Source organism: Culex quinquefasciatus, chromosome 3, assembly GCF_015732765.1.
Source record: "Culex quinquefasciatus strain JHB chromosome 3, VPISU_Cqui_1.0_pri_paternal, whole genome shotgun sequence".
Taxonomy (NCBI): Eukaryota; Metazoa; Arthropoda; class Insecta; order Diptera; family Culicidae; genus Culex; species Culex quinquefasciatus.
The window spans coordinates 90,930,410-90,948,687 of record NC_051863.1 but is presented as its reverse complement, the minus strand read 5'-3'; the positions used below and the strand labels follow the sequence as shown (position 1 = coordinate 90,948,687).

General features: G+C 37.7%; 1 protein-coding gene across 6 annotated transcripts in view; it reads left to right on the top strand.

The window, feature by feature from the left end:
* Nucleotides 1–18,278, top strand: part of LOC6051347 (dynamin) — a 515,697-nt gene that overhangs the window by 266,965 nt on the left and 230,454 nt on the right. The gene's annotated exons all lie outside the window — the stretch shown is intronic.

The following is an 18,278-nucleotide window of genomic DNA, read 5'->3' as shown; positions in this document are numbered from 1 at the left end:
GGGTCATATCAGAGTTGTAATAACCGAATTGTATAACAGAAATTACTCCAAATGTAACAAAAAAATATTAGATTCTAATAAAATAGTAACAAATTTGTAAAAGAAAAAAATAGCTCAAAATATCATAATAATAATTGAGGGCCACAATTGAATTAACTTACCAGCGATTCTAAATTAATTCATCTGCACTACGGAATCAGGTAACTTTGGTACGGCTTGTACGTTGAATGCCCCGGCCAACTTAAAAGCATGTTTTTGAAAATCGTCAGATCTCACTTAGACTCTGGGTTTTCCGATGCCAACATCTTAGTTTTTGTTGTCCGAGTCTCTAACCTAAAAGTGTATAAAATTATCATGTAGTGGGTCAACACAAGTTTAGTGTCAGTTCTTACTGACTCATATTACAAAGTTTGAGGCAGAACAATTATTTATGTTCTACTTCTTGGGCGACCTACTTGTCACCCAAATTCAGTAACACGATCATCAGCATAATACTCGTTTCCTTGTTGATATTTAACACTGACCCTCTTTATGGGTACCAGATGTTGAACAAACAGGCACCGAGCATTCGGCTGTTTACAAGTTACCACCCGAAGAGTGCTTCGAGGTAAATAACTTGTATGACTGACTCTCGCCATCTCTTTTTGTACGTTATGTAGATGTAACGTGAGTACATTATGATTATGTAACTAGACTTAAGCAGGGTAGCTTAAGTGTGTGGGTCTCGTGGCGCAGGGGTAGCGGCTTCGGCTGCCGATCCCGATGATGCTATGAGACGCGGGTTCGATTCCCGCCTTATCCACTGAGCTTCTATCGGATGGTGAAGTAAAACGTCGGTCCCGGTTTCTCCTGTCTCGTCAGAGGCGCTGGAGCAGAAATCCCACGTTAGAGGAAGGCCATGCCCCGGGGGGCGTAGTGCCAATAGTTTCGTTTCGGGTAGCTTAGGTAGCACCCAGATGCAGATCATCTAGAAGGGAGCGTCGGTTGTGGGTACGGACAGTACCGTCACAGCCCGGAAGCAGACCCTAAGGAGAAATCATCCGCGAAATATCACATCAGCAAGGGGAGCGTCGGTTGTGGGTACGGACGGTACCGAAACAGCCTGGAAGCAGACCCTAAGGAGAAATCATCGAAGCGTCGGTTGTGGGAACGGTCGGTTCCATCACAACCCGAGAAGCAGGCCCTAAATGAAAATATCCCGGATCGACTAAGCACGTGAGCACATCATATGGATCAGTACTTTGAAAGTCTGACCAAAATTATAAAAAAATTGTCAAAGGCTCCGACAAGGAGATATAAAAATAAAACGCTAATTGAAAAATTGGAAAAAGCGAAGCAAATATATGATTTAGCATTAACTGAGATCAAACTCCGTAAAGAGTCAGACCAAGAAAAAATATTAATAAATTTACGATACATATACGGAGAAGTATATACAAAGTTAACAGCGAGGCTCGATAAAAATATTGAACCACTTTCTTTTAAGAATTTGGTAAAAGTTATTATAGCCTTGAATGATTTATATAAAAAGTAAAAATGGCGACTGCTTTAGATTTGTCATTAGCTATTCGCGTCGTGGGTAAATACGACGGCGACGCAGCCGAGTTGGAAAACTGGCTCAACGACGTGACGGTTCTCCGAGCGGGGCAATCAACTGTCGATGAAGCGGTGTTTGTTCAATTTATGAACAACCGTTTAACTGGTGCCGCCCGCGGTGAGTTAACGGGAATAGCTACCATTATAGAGGCACGGAATACTCTAAGATCCCGATTTGGGATTAAATTAACACCAGTAGCCGTGACAGCCGAATTGAGGGCACTTAAACAAAAGGGCAAATCATTGGTAGATTTTAGCTCAGAAATTGAAAAAGTAGCTACAAAATTGTCGGCCGCGTGGGTAAATAAGCATCCGGAGCTTTTCCCACGGAAGCAGCTACACGACCCATAGTACAACCTATAGCCGTGGAAACATTTATTAGCGGTCTAAAGGAAACGAAACGAAACTATTGGCACTACGCCCCCCGGGGCATGGCCTTCCTCTAACGTGGGATTTCTGCTCCAGCGCCTCTGACGAGACAGGAGAAACCGGGACCGACGTTTTACTTCACCATCCGATAGAAGCTCAGTGGATAAGGCGGGAATCGAACCCGCGTCTCATAGCATCATCGGGATCGGCAGCCGAAGCCGCTACCCTGCGCCACGAGACCCACAGCGGTCTAAAGGATCAATCGCAAATATTACAGATGAGATCCAGAAATCCTTTAACAATGACTAAAGCATTATCTGATGCTTTAGAAATCAGTGCACAACAAATGCCTGAAGAAGCCATGTGGATGTACACATGTTATAACAATTCCGGTTTCCGAGGCCGAGGCCGAGGAAAACGTAATAAAAACAGAGGAAATCGTGGTTATCAAAATAACCAAATAGAAACTATGAACAACAAAATGGTAATCAGCAAGGTTACAATAACCAGCAGCAGCAAGGCTACAACTCGAATCGAGGCCACCGTGGAAATCGAGGTTATCAACATAACCGAGGAGGTGGTAATCGAGGAGTTGCTAACGTGGTTCAGGAAGATCCGCGACCCCAACAACAGCAACAACAACAACCTCAGCAACCTCAGCAACCACGTGAAGAGGTTAATGTAGGCGAGTTTTTTCGTGCATAGTTCAAATGCCGAAAGAGCCCTACGCCTAAAATTTTAAATTAATAACTCGGAAATTTCGTTAATAGTAGACAGTGGAGCATCTTGTTGTCTACTAGACATAAATTATTTACCCCAAAAATTTCGTGAAAAAATCAATGCTACGCAGTCCATAGAGGTTCGTGGTTTAAACGGAGTCACGCACACTCTTGGCACTGTATCATTGTTTATAGAATATAATGGTTATGAATACCCCATAACATTTCATATTGTTGGAATTGGAATGATTTTTTTAAGAAAGTTCGGAGCAGTAATAGATTTTGAAAATTCTACTATGATTTTACGGGAACCATTGTTCCATGAAAACTTCGTTATACCCGCAAGAACGGAAGCAGTAACATTTATTGGAACAAGTTTTAAGGAGGATTTAGTTATTTTAAATCAAGAAATAGAACCTTTAGTTTTTATAGCTAATGCGTTAGTTTCTCCAGTCAACGGAAAGATTCCGGTTAGACTGATGAATTTGAAAAATAAAGCTGTAAAGGTAAATGACTTGAAATTTTTGGCCAAACCTTTTAAAAATTATGATTTGATGAAAATAGGTAGTGCTTATACTCATAATGTAGACAGAGCAAACAAACTTTTATCAGAATTAAATTTTGATGGAATTAATGAAAAAGATAAAGTTGAAATTACTAAACTTTGTTTGAAATTTAGTGATATATTTTGTTTAACAGATGACAAAATAACTGTTACAAAAATTTATCAGCCATCTTTGAAAGTTAAACCGGATACACAACCAGTGTATACCCTTCATATAAGTTACCACAATCTCAGCGTGATGAGGTACAGAGACAAGTTGATAAAATGCTAAACGACAATATAATCGAAGAGACTGTATCAGAATGGAATAGTCCTTTGTTATTAGTTCCAAAGAAATCAACTGACGATAGTAAAAAATGGCGGTTAGTCATAGATTATCGTAAGTTAAACAACGTTTTACAGGATGATAAATTTCCACTTCCAAATATTGAGGAAGTTATAGAATCTTTAGCAGGAGCAAAATATTTTTCGCATTTGGATCTAACTCAAGGTTATTATCAATGTGAGATAAGACCGGAGGACAGAAACTGTACTTCATTTTGTACAAATAGGGGACAGTACCTACCAAATGACTCGTCTTCCTATGGGTTTAAAAAATAGCCCTTCAATTTTTTCAAGATTAATGACTGTCGCGATGGCTGGTCTCAATATGGAAAGGTGTTTAGTTTATCTTGATGATATAATCGTCTTTGGCAAAACACTTGTAGATCATAATCGAAATCTTTTTGATGTTTTCGAACGATTACGACAAACTAATTTGAAATTAAATCCGTTGAAATGTAACTTTTGAAGAAGGAGTTGATCTATTTGGGTCATACTGTTTCTGAAGAAGGTATCAAACCAGATCCTTCGAAAATTGAAATAATTAAAAAATGGAGCAGCCCTAAACGGCTAAAGAGATTTGTAGCTTTTTCTAATTATTATAGAAAGCACATCAAAAATTTTGCCAAACTTTGCAGTCCTTTAAACAGACTAACAAGAAAAGGTGTAGATTTTGAGTGGTCGGAAGAATGTGAAAACAGTTTCCAGCATTTAAAAAATTGTTTTATTACTCCACCAATATTAGATTATCCAGATTTTTCGGATAAAAACACATTTACTTTACACACAGATGCATCAGGAAAAGCTATTGGTGCTGTTTTAAGCAACCAAAATGGTAGACCTATTGCATTTGCGAGTAAAGCATTGAATAAAGCTGAGATAAACTACAGCACAATTGAAAAAGAACTACTTGGAGTGGTTTGGGCAATCAGACATTTCAGACCATATTTGTATGGGAGAAGATTTGATGTTTATTCAGACCACCGTCCTTTAGTTTATTTATTCACATTAACTGACCCTTCGAGTAGATTAACCAAATTTCGGTTAGCACTCGAAGAATATAAATTTGATGTCATATACAAAAAGGGATCAGAAAACGTGATAGCGGACGCGTTGTCACGTATTTCTATTGAAGATCTCCAGGCACTTAGGCTGGTACAAATATTTTTAAAAGTTTTTGTCACCCCCCCCCTTCAAAATTGGCCCGAAAAATCAGGGGGCAAAAAAAATATTTTTACAATAAACTTCAAAATTTCAATGAAAATTCAAGTGCAACCAGCTGAAATCAAATTAAAATACATTCTTCTGCGTTTAAAATCATTTTTAGCATGTTTGGGTTTATTAAAAATCTTATGATTTTTGAAAATTTTCGATGCAAAATCTTTTTTTTCGATACAATTTTTGTTTTTGTCAGATCTTAGATTTTTTGAAAACGAATGATTGCAAAACAACTGAACTAGTGTAAAATGCATTTTAAAACACTTTTTTCATTTAAATGTGAAGACTATGGCTTGTTATTTAAATTTTTATATTTTTTAATTTTTTTGCCCCCCCCCCCTTGACCTCGGCCAGGGCCGAGGGACAAAAACTTTTTTAAATATTTGCATACAAGAGCACAAAATAAAAATAAAATTAAATCAGCTGAGAAAAGTGAAGATAAAAGTGAGGTTGCAACAGATTACATACAAATCCAAAATTGGAAATAATGAAAATGAATTTAAGATTGAGGATGGAACTCTGATTATTACCCCTAAAACGTCAATATCTCACCTACGGGGAGTATTGAAACGACTAGTGGTGTTCACAGAAAAGAATCCGACAAAAGGCCTAGTCGTGCAAAATATGCAGACATATAAAAAAATAAAAGAGCAAATAGAAGCTCTTAAAATAAATGGTATGCCACCTATCATTGTAATAGGAAATGAAATAAAACATGTTGAAAATAAAGATGAGCAACAACTCATCATTAATAATTACCACATATTGCCAACTGCAGGGCATGCTGGTATAAAACGAACAGAAAATACCATCAAACAAAGATATTACTGGAAATCCATGGACCAGGATATCTCAAATTTTATTAAAAAATGTGCGAAATGCCAACAAAATAAGCATTTTCGGACAAAAATACCGATAATAATGACGAGCACAGCGAAAAGTGCATTTGAGAAAGTTTTCTTGGATCTTGTTGGTCCATTATTACCAGACGCTAATGGGAATCAGTATATACTAACTACTCAATGCGATCTTACAAAAATTATAACTGCAACACCGATTTTAGACAAATCATCGAATGCTGTGGCCAAAGCATTCGTTGAATCAGTAGTTCTGAACTATAAGTTATAACTATGGTGTTCCAATGCAAATTTTGACAGACAGAGGAACAGAGTTCATGTCTTCTGTGTTTATAAAAGTATGCGAGTTGTTGAATATTGAGAAGCTAAATTCAACAGCCTATCATCATGAAACTATTGGAGCATTGGTAAATTCTCACAAAGTTCTTGGGAATTTTCTACGCATTCAAACAAATAATTCTTACGTATATTGGTCCAAATGGGTACCGTATTATAAGTTCGCTTATAATACTACGGTACACAGCGCAACTGGAAAAACTCCATTCGAATTAATATACGGGAAATTATGCAATTTACCCTCAAGCATACAAGAAGAAACGGAAATTAGTCCAGTCTACAACATAGACGACTATTCCGCTATTCTTAAATTTAAATTACAGACAGCTCAAAAGCAAGCTTGAGAAAGTCTGTTAAAATTTAAAGAAATGAGAATTGCTAAAAATACCGGACATGACGATAAAAATCTATATAAATCTAAAGATCTAGTACTTATTAAAAATGAAACTGGTTTTAAGTTGGAACAGAAATTTGAAGGACCATATGAAGTTCTAGAAGATTTAGGAAGTAATCTAAGAATAAAAGTTAAAGATAAAATAGATATAATTCATAAGAATCGAATACGAAAATTCATCTAAATAAAAAAAATTGAAGGAACAAGCAGAACAAGCAGTAAATATAAAAAACACAATACACCATTATAACATAATACACTACACTTACATATATTATAACATCAACACATACTTACATATAGTACTTAGATTAATTTTCAAATAGTATTAAAAATTATCACTATAGAATAATTTTTAATTTTTCCCAGAAGAGGCGTGTAGTGGGTCAACACAAGTTTAGTGTCAGTTCTTACTGACTCATATTACAAAGTCATCGGGACTGGCAACACCAGCCAGCAACAGTCAAGTGTTCGGAGCTCTTCAAAGTTTTCGATTTTTTCGCCGTAATTTACCGTGATTACCCGCGAGTTTGCTGCTCCAGCATGCCAAGGGCCGGCCGTGGCCGTGGCAGTTCGAGTGCGGCCTCGAAAAACCCGCGAAGCTCATCTACTGGCAGAGTGCAGAAAGGTAAACACACCAACGCCGCATCGACCGCCATCGCGCACGGGAGCGTGCCCAGTGACGTCACCGATCCATCGTTTTTACACGTGTCATACCGTCCACGTGAGTCCCCAGTACGGACGAGACAATCGACCCGGGCATCCGGAAGCACTTCCGGCCAGCTGCAGCAGCAGCAGCAGTCCACCAGCACTACGACAACAACCACTTCCAACGTTCCCACCAGCAACGAATTTGAGATGCTGAGTGGAGAAGAAAACAACACCGCCAGTGACAGCAGCACTGCTAGCGACGACGATGACGATGATGAACTTGCGCGCAAGAAAGGAAAGCAGAAAAAGTGTAACTCTCCGAAGGAACGACGACCACCTCCAATTTTTGTTTTGGAAACGTTGGCAGACGATATTGACGAGTTGCTTGAGGACTCCAATATTGTCTGAAAATTAGTAAAACTTCAGTGCAAGTTATTACGCACAATAAACAGAATTTCGACCTGGTGGTGAAGAAGTTGAAGTTGCGAAACTTCAAATTCTTCACATTTGATCCTGCAGAGAAGGTCCCAGTGAAGATCGTCCTTCAGGGATATCCGGACCGCCCGATCTCCGACCTGGAAGAACACCTGTCGGGCATCAAGATTAAGCCTCGAGAGGTTAAGGTGCTCTCGAAATCGACTACGGTCACAGGTACGTACACATTGTACCTCCTGTACTTCGATCGTGGCCCGAGCAGACGGAAATAACTTGGGAAGGTCAGTTTTTGATATTGTGAGAAGATCGAAATATGTTATTGGGATGATCGGATTAGTTGTTAAAATAACAAAAATCAATAACAAAGATTTGTTCGAAGAATAACTTAAACTGTTATTATGTTGTTATTGCAATAACAAACCAATAACACAGAAGGAATCATGAAGGAATAACAAGATTTGTTATTTTGTGCGGAGAGGTGGAGCAGCATAATAACAAAAAATGTTATTGAACTGGTATGTCTCCATAACAAAAAAAGTTATTGTTTTGGTTTATTTGTAATTTGCGAATAAACCTGCAGTTGCTATAACTCCTCTGTACTAGTCAGGGCTGCAGAGTCGGGTACCTCCAAGCGACTTTGAATCCATACTTTGAAGACAACTCCGACTCTGGTAGCAGGATATGACGTCAACGACGACTTCAGCTCTCCAAAAATACCCGACTTCACAGATTCCGACTCCAAGTAAAAGTTGCTGAAAATTAGATGAATCCGATGCAGTCTCCGAGGTCTCACTCCAGCTAGAACTTCAACGTCAGCTCCGACTTCCTGGCTCTGTGAAAAAAATAACAGTTTTTGTTATTCACACTTCAAAAATTCTCAATAAATAAATCAATTCCGTTAGGGAATAAAACAAAATTAAACAAAGAGCTTAAGGACCCCATTTCATGGCCAAAATAATGACCCCGACGAAATTGGTCAAAATTATACCATAGTCATAGCCAATTTTAGCAAAGTCCATTAGGGGGTATATCAAATAATTAAAAAAATCAACTTTCAAAATTTCAACTTTTTAGAATAATTTTAGCTTAAGGACCCCATTTCATGGCCAAAATAATGACCCTGACGAAATTGGTCAAAATTATCCCATAGTTCTAACCATTTTAAACAAAGTCCTTTAGAAGGTATATCAAATAATTAAAAAAATCAAATTTCAAAATTTCAACTTTTCAGAATAATTTTAGCTTAAGGACCCCATTTCATGACCAAAATAATGATCCCGACAAAATTGGTCAAAATTATCCCATAGTTCTAGCCAATTTTAACAAAGTCCCTTAGGGGGTATATCAAATAATTAAAAAAATCAACTTTCAAAATTTCAACTTTTTAGAATAATTTTAGCTTAAGGACCCCATTTCATGGCCAAAATAATGACCCTGACGAAATTGGTCAAAATTATCCCATAGTTCTAACCATTTTAAACAAAGTCCTTTAGAAGGTATAACAAATAATTAAAAAAATCAAATTTCAAAATTTCAACTTTTCAGAATAATTTTAGCTTAAGGACCCCATTTCATGACCAAAATAATGATCCCGACAAAATTGGTCAAAATTATCCCATAGTTCTAGCCAATTTTAACAAAGTCCCTTAGGGGGTATATTAAATAATTAAAAAAATCAACTTTAAAAATTTCAACTTTTTAGAATAATTTTAGCTTAAGGACCCCATTTCATGGCCAAAATAATGACCCTGACGAAATTGGTCAAAATTATCCCATAGTTCTAACCATTTTAAACAAAGTCCTTTAGGGGGTATATCAAATAATTAAAAAATCAACTTTCAAAATTTCAACTTTCAAGAATAATTTTAGCTTAAGGACCCCATTTCATGGCCAAAATAATGACCCCGACGAAATTGGTCAAAATTATCCCATAGTTCTAGCCAATTTTAGCAAAGTCCCTTAGGGGGTATATCAAATAATTAAAAAATCAACTTCCAAAATTTCAACTTTTAGAATAATTTTAGCTTAAGGACCCCATTTCATGGCCAGAATAATGACCCCGACGAAATTAGACAAAATTATCCCAAAGATCTGAACATATTTAACAAAAGAAAAAATAATTACAGATTGTGTTATGGACACTTAGAAACTTTTCCATTTGTGCGATTTAAGGTAATTTTATTTCTAAGTTAGTATACCGAACGAATAACAAATTTTGTTATTCGGAGAGTTTTTGAAATGCATAACATTTCCTCTTATTAGCGTGTTATTAAACATTTTCAATATAATATCACTTCAATACCAAATTTTGTTATTTTATCAGAAACTGTTATTATTTTTTCTTTTTGAAGTTGAACTTCAGGATAAAATAATAACACTTTTTGTTATTTTAACAGGAATTGTTATTGAAATATTATTAATTTTGTTATTACCGTCTGCCCGGGGGGTCCGTCAAAATACAGGACCTACGGCGGATCAAAGCACTGGACGGCTTCTTCGTGACGTGGCGATTCTACACGAAGAATCCGACCGACGCAGCGCAATGCCACCGCTGTCAAAAATTCGGACACGGTTCAAGAAACTGTAACCTTTCGCCCCGGTGCGTAAAGTGCGGTGAGACCCACTTCACCGAAAGGTGCAATCTTCCGAGGAAAGACCAGCTGGGGGAAAACGCCCAGCAGCACAAAGCGCGCGTCAAGTGCGCGAACTGTGGTGGAAACCACACGGCGAATTTCCGTGGCTGTGCTGCGCGAAAAAAGTACCTCGAGGAGCAGGACAAGAAGAAGAAAGCGCCAGCGTCCCGCCAACCTCCGAAGACTTCGAGCTCGAACGCTGCAGCAGCTGGCGGCGGAGCGGTACCATCAACCAAACCAGCGTTCCCTCCCGGTTGGGGAGGTTCGTACGCTAGAGTAGCCGCTTCTGGCGTCGGTACTCCCCCGGGACAAGCTGATGTTACCGGTGATGATCTCTTCACGCTTCCTGAGTTTTTCGCCCTTGCTGGTGAGATGCTCACGCGCTTTCGTGCCTGCCGAAACAAGGCAGAACAATTCCAAGCTCTCAGTGAGCTGATGATGAAGTACATCTACAACGGATAAGCTGTCTTGTGCAGCGAAGTTTCTCGACGTCAACAGACAACACAAACTGTGATTTAGTTTTAAGCTTTTTCTATTTCTATCCTTTTCCTTAGCAAATCTCGAAGGTTTTTTTTTTAACTTTTCCTTCTCTTGCCAAATCCATTGTTAGAATATCCAATTACATCTAAATGAATTATAGTGTAAACCATAGTTGAAAGGAACTCCAAAACTCTATTAGGTTATAAGAAACACTAAATTGTAAATTGATTATTTACTAATAAACACTTATTGAAAATTGAAATATTACAAAGTTTGAGGCAGAACAATTATTTATGTTCTACTTCTTGGGCGACCTACTTGTCACCCAAATTCAGTAACACGATCATCAGCATAATACTCGTTTCCTTGTTGATATTTAACACTGACCCTCTTTATGGGTACCAGATGTTGAACAAACAGGCACCGAGCATTCGGCTGTTTACAAGTTACCACCCGAAGAGTGCTTCGAGGTAAATAACTTGTATGACTGACTCTCGCCATCGCTTTCTGTACGTTGTGTAGATGTAACGTGAGTACATTATGATTATGTAACTAGACTTAAGCAGGGTAGCTTAAGTCCATGACAAAAATAAAAATTCATTCTAAAACTGGAAGTCGAACTGGTTAGATTTCTTTTATCACCGCCCGCTCGTAACAATTCAATCACAAAGTGTCTTATTCTTTTAATACAAAAAAAGCACTTATCTGAAGGCTGTCGCGTTTGTGATATTCACCGCCACTGAGAAAATTTCTGTTAATCACCGGTTCGTTATCCTGTCAATATTCGCATTTCTGAAAAAAAGAAAAGATTTTTTAAAATTAATTATTCTTTAATTATTCAAATGGCGTCTCGGGCGTCGCGAGGTGCGACGCATATCTTATTTGCCGGGGCCGATTTATCGAAAAATTGCCAAACTTTGAAGGTCTGTACCGAGCACCAGGATGCTCCAAACTTCAATGTTATATATACCAAAAGATGCGCAATGATCTGGCCTACACGCCAGTGATGTTTTTGGTAAACGCATTGGTGGCCAAAATGCCTCAAAAAGTGACATTTTTGAAAAAATCTTTTTTTACGGGTTAAATCCCATTTAAAATTGAAGGGCGGAGCGCCAGCTCCTGTTACATCCAATCAAGCTCATATTTGGGATTTAGGCTCAGTATGCCCACCGGAACAAACCCCTGAATGCCCGCCAAAAAGTCATTTTTGTTACATCCTAATACCTTAACCTTTTAAACTTGCTTCAAAAAATGTAAACGGAAATAGAAGTACAAACTTAATGGAAAATAATTGTTTAAATCAACTATAAACTATGACTTTAAACATGCCGGACTCTTGAAGTATACATGAAACTAATTCTACTCACAATCAAGGTAATCATTCACCAGAGCGTGCGGGATCAACTGTATTCAAATAAACTTTTGAAAGATATTAACTTTACAGGTTCATTAAAATAAGGCGTAACCCAAAATTTTGAATTTCACAGTTCCCTCTCCTCCACGTAATACATCTTGCATACAAATTAAAATACAAATGTAAAGGGCGTAACATAATCCTCAACCCCCTCCCTCTTAATGTGTTATGTTATGTATGAATGTTATTTTTTTCATTAAAGTGACTTTAACCAAAAGTGGGTCATTCATCACAGGTATGTTCAAATCAACCTTTCAGAATAAATTAAAATATTTAAAAATGGGAAAAATCAGAGCAAATCTAGAGAAGCTTTGAAGAACCAAGAATAAAATTTGGACTAAGAGATACTATTACTTGATACTATGTATTACTAACCTTCATATTTAGCTGGTTTGGTCTGACCGTTCGCTTTCGCCTCACTTGTCCGACTTGACAAACACAACCTCGCCCTGGCTGCTCATTTCGAGACTTCTGAAAAAGTTAGAATTGTATGCCATCGATCTGAGGGGGAGATGCTCGAAGTCTTCGATGCGGTGGAACATATCCAGCTCGCTGGGCTGCAAGTTACTGGACGCTTAGTAAAAGGTTGGACAACTCAAAATTTAGCGGTGTTGGATTGTGCCTAGGATAAAGAAAGAGAGAGGTGTGAAAGGGATACACTCAAAATTTAGTTTATAGGACCTAATAAAAACAAGTCCACAATTAAAACTAAAAAAACAAATGAATTTGGTCTCAGTTGCGTAAATATACCAGATTGTTAATTTTTTTTTTTCGCTGATACTTGTGCGAAGCTTGAAACTGACAGTCGTAACTTCAAGGGAAAAGACCGAATGCATTTGTAAACAAATCCGCGGGATCTTACCTTGAAATCTACCTCAAACTACAAAGTCCTCTTCCGGGAAATTGGTATAGTAAAAGTTGAGCAGTTTGTCCGGTAAGACATCACAGCAGCACGTTTAGGAAAAAAGCAGCTCCTTGATGATTTCTACTGCGTTTTTCCTGCTGCTTTAGCCACTTTTTTACATGTAAACAATAACACTCACGATCGCCGCTTCACTACAAAACTGGATCAGCACTCGCGACTAGACGACGGCGACCGCGACAAAAATTCAGCATCAAAACAAAGCACCCTTGACGTTTCCAAAACAAAGAAATAAAACCCGGTTCTATTTACACCCGCGATTCGCGACGAAACGAAAAAATTGCGACAAACAAACCGCCACTCAACGCACTCAACCCACTCGATCGCTTATTCTGTTTTGTTGTGACCGTTTTGACGTTTCGCGCTGGAGTAGCGAATAAAAGGAGAGAGAGAGAGAGCAAACAGTGTTGCGCGTTGCATGCATAATTTCAATAGAGTTATCTAAGCCCGAGCTCACGCACACTAGCACCCCATTTGTTTTGCTGGCGGGTACAAAATTTAACTTCAATCTTTTTCGTGTACGTATACGCAATACATTCGCACGTAGATAACTCTATGCTGTAAAAATCTTTGAATATCAAAAATTTAATGATAAACATAATTTTACACAATCACCACTTTAATGAGGTAATAAATTTTAAAAGCCGTTTTTTGTTTTGCGCCTTAATTGAGTGATTTTTAAACGATTAATAATCAATTATTAATATATTATTATTATCCTCGATAATATTAGTAATTCAAGCAAAACAATGTCAATGGACCAAAGCCGATGTGTAAACAAATAGTCAGTCCTGCTTACGTCAGTGGATGTTTACATTAGGAACGAGCAGGACCTAGAGTAGGACAGATTTTTTGTTTACACTTCGGCTTTGGCCCATTGACATTGTTTTGCTTGAATTGATCTGTACAGTCTGCATTGATTGATGCAATTGATCTGCAGCTAGTCTTAAAATATTAGCATTAGCATTAGCATTTTAGGACGCCCTATCCACGGATGGCTCCACAACGCTTATCCCTCTGTTTGGTGTGGTTGTGTTAGACCCTCATCCGGAACAATAATCCAACACGGGAGATACCATGTCTTCATCTTTTGATGAGTGTGTAATACAGCCCAGGGCATAAGGGGGTCCTCGCCGGGTCCAAGCTATCCTTTGGGGAACGGAAGGAATGTTAGTAAACACCTATCTAAAGTGCGCAAGGATCCCTGCGTCACCTTAGTGGTATAGATGTTTGTAGGGTGGTTTTGGACTCGAGCAGTTCTCTACGGAATCGGTCTTTTTTCTTAAATTTTATTTTTTGTATTTTTTAATCCGGCTGAAACTTTTTTGGTGCCTTCGGTATGCCCAAAGAAGCCATTTTGCATCACTAGTTTGCCCATATAATTTTCCATACAAATTTGGCAGCTGTCCATACAAAAATGATATGTGAAAATTCAAAAATCTGTATCTTTTGAAGGAATTTTTTGATCGATTTGGTGTCTTCGGCAAAGTTGTAGGTATGGATATGGACTACACTGGAAAAAAATGATACACGGTAAAAAAAATTTGGTGATTTTTTTATTTAACTTTTTATCACTAAAACTTGATTTGCAAAAAAACACTATTTTTATTTTTTTTTATTTTTTTATATGTTTTAGAAGACATAAAATGCCAACTTTTCAGAAATTTCCAGAATGGGCAAAAAATCTTTGACCGAGTTATGATTTTTTGAATCAATACAGATTTTTTCAAAAAATCGAAATATTGGTCGCAAAAATTTTTCAACTTCATTTTTCGATGTAAAATCGAATTTGCAATCAAAAAGTACTTTAGTGAATTTTAGATAAAGTGCACCGTTTTCAAGTTATAACCAATTTTAGGTAACTTTTTGAAAATAGTCGCAGTTTTTCATTTTTTAAAATTAGTGCCCATGTTTGCCCATCTTTGAAAAAAATATTTTTGAAAAGCTGAGAAAATTCTCTATATTTTGCTTTATTGAACTTTGTTGATACGACCCATAGTTGCTGAGATATTGCCATGCAAAGGTTAAAAAACAGGAAAATTGATGTTTTCTAAGTCTCACCCAAATAACCCACCATTTTCTAATGTCGATATCTCAGCAACTATAGGTCCGATTTACAATGTTAAAACATGAAACATTCGTAAAATTTTCCGATCTTTTCGAAAAAAATATTTTCAAGAATTTTAAATCAAGACTAACATTTCAAATGGGTGTAATATTGAATGTTTGGCCCGTTTGAAATGTTAGTCTTGATTTTAAATTTTTGAAAATATTTTTTCGAAAAGATCGGAAAATTTCACGAATGTTTTATGTTTTACATTGTAAATCGGACCTATAGTTGCTGAGATATCGACATTAAAAATGGTGGGTTGTTTGGGTGAGACTTAGAAAACATCAATTTTCCTGTTTTTTAACCTTGCATGGCAATATCTCAGCAACTATGGGTCGTATCAACAAAGTTCAATAAAGCAAAATATAGAGAATTTCTCAGCTTTTCAAAATATTTTTTCAAAGATGGGCAAACATGGGCACTAATTTTAAAAAATGAAAAACTGCGACTATTTTCAAAAAAGTTACCTAAAATTGGTTATAACTTGAAAACGGTGCACTTTATCAAAAATTCACTAGAGTACTTTTTGATTGCAAATTCGATTTTACATCGAAAAATGAAGTTGAAAAATTTTTGCGACCAATATTTCGATTTTTGAAAAATCTGTATTGATTCAAAAATCATAACTCGGTCAAAGATTTTGCCCATTCTGAAATTTCGGAAAGTTGGCATTTTATGTCTTCTAAAACATATTAAAAATAAAAAAATTAAAAATAGTGTTTTTTGCAAATCAAGTTTTAGTGACAAAAGTTAAATTAAAATCACCAAATTTTTTTACCGTGTATCATTTTTTCCAGTGTAGTCCATATCCATACCTACAACTTTGCCGAAGACACCAAATCGATCAAAAATTCCTTCAAAAGATACAGATTTTTGAATTTTCACATATCATTTTTGTATGGACAGCTGCCAAATTTGTATGGAAAATTATATGGGCAAACTAGTGATGCAAAATGGCTTTTTTGGGCATACCGAAGGCACAAAAAAAGTTTCAGCCGGATTAAAAAATACAGAAAAAATCGAATGACCGAAATCTCAGAGAATTGCTCACTCAATGTTAGTATGAAAGGTAGTACCCTAGGATATACCTCAAGAGATATTGCGGGAGAGTGATAAGTGTTTAACTGTTTGTGAATTGTGCATTGTCTGCTTTAACCTTTGGAAATTAAACTCTAACAGCCGGCTGAAGAGTGAAAATACTGATTTATATTGTTTTGTTTTTAATCAGAATATAATCTTACGATTTGATAACATAAGGTTAGCACTAGGAATAGATTTGTAAGTTAGCGAAATTTTTATCGGTTGTAGTGTTTATATCGGTTATAATTTTGAGTTTAGTTGTAATATTTATAACAGTATTCCGAAATGATCGCAACAAGTTTTTAATATTTTGTTTAGTTTAAGCAAGAATTATTTAGTTGAAATATATGACCGACGTAAATTTTTGAGGCTGCGTGCTCGGACTCCAATTATCTTAAAGAATTAATAAAACTAAGTCGAATTTTGCAAATCGTGAAATTTACCCGGCGCGTAAAAAAAAAATCCGTGGCAATAACTAAGAAATTTGTTGTTTACGTGATCCTAAATGTTTGCACAAAAGTTCAACTACCCGCTTTCTTCCAAACACACATTCATACACTTGTACACACACAACATAAAACGATCTCACCAAATTCGAAGGATCTCCTCGCGTCGATGTTTGTAGGATTTGATCAATGAAATAATTCATTTCCAAAGACTTCGCTTAGTTTTTCTCGTCAGGTGCTCAGGAACGATTGGCTAGATTTTTCAGAAATACTTTTCCATTTGTCTGTGACAAACACTGCCACACACACACGTTCGCCTTATGACACTTCTCACAGCAAAACACATTGATCAGTCGCCATTCCGAGAGAGCTCTCACAAACGTTTGATCCTGGTTCCTCTTTCTGCTCTTCGTTCACTCTTCGACTCTTGTCAGCAAACGAGCTCTGCGTTAAAAAAAAAGTCTCCCTCTCGTCTCCCACTTCCACAAAAACTCTAACGGCTCTCTCTCTCCCTCTTTTGCTCTCTCGCTCTTCTCGCCCAAATCCCTCAACGATGTTCCTTCTTTGAAAAACTCGCCCGCTCTTCTTCGCTTAGCTCTCAAGCTCTTTTTTCGAATCGCCGTTCGATTTTTTCCTTGCCGCATCCGCCATCTTGAATTTTGTGTGGTTTTCACAAGATTACAATATTTCAAGCTGTTTTTTTTCACTATAATCACTGTCTCTTCCTAAACAAACAATCTACCCCTCTTCACAGATCATCTGCCCCCTTGTCAGCCCCCAGAAAACGGCAAGAAATCCGATCGAGGCCATAAAACCGCCATGGCCTGTTTTGAATGACGCCTTCGTAATTCTTCGATATTAAATGAAAAATTCGCGAAAAACAAGCACTTCCACGGCAGAAAAATTACTCCTTCGACTACACCACATTTTTTCACACTTAAAATCGAAATAAAACCGAAAAAAACTTCGAAAACCACCGCGACCCGAGACCGATGCTGTTGAGACGTCCGCTCTCGCCCGATGCTCCATCTGCAGCTAGTCTTAAAATATCTATAGAAAAGTTTGACTTATCCCCTTTGCCGGCCCTGTTTTGTAAATAAAGATCCGTCAATGTTTAATTGAAAACAGTTACGCTGACAACGCTGACCTGGGAGAACTTGACGTTTTGCGGCATTCAATCTGTACCCTTTGTACCGGGGTCACGTCTGGCTGGCAAGACCTCCCGCCCGTCTGGTACCGTTGGACAACCTACGTCAGCGTACCCACCATCGGTAATCTCGACGACGGACACCACCACCGTCAATACGACGCCGCGTCGTGAGGTAGTGGGAGGAGTTCTTCAAGACCCGAGGCGGAACTAGTGTGTGATAAGCATCGGGAGAGGATCTATGGCGGAAAGCCGCCGATATTGACAAGTTTCCATGATTGTCAACAACCGGTACGTGGTCACGGCGGCAAATTGCGTGGTTGAGGAGGTCGAGAAGAAGGAGAGAACGCTGTAAGTTGAATCGATGGAATTTGGTAAAACTTGATGAGCAATTTCTTTCCACTTGTAGAATCAGCTTCTGCTTGGGGTTGGGCGAGCAGGGCGGCGAGAAGATTTGTGCAAATCCACCGGTGGACGTTGCACTGGAGGAAAGGATACCCCACCCGGGATGGCTCGGGCAAACTTTATCCAGCCTGACTGACTGCCGCTGCCAGAATTTATGAGTTTGGTGGTCGGTGACGTCAC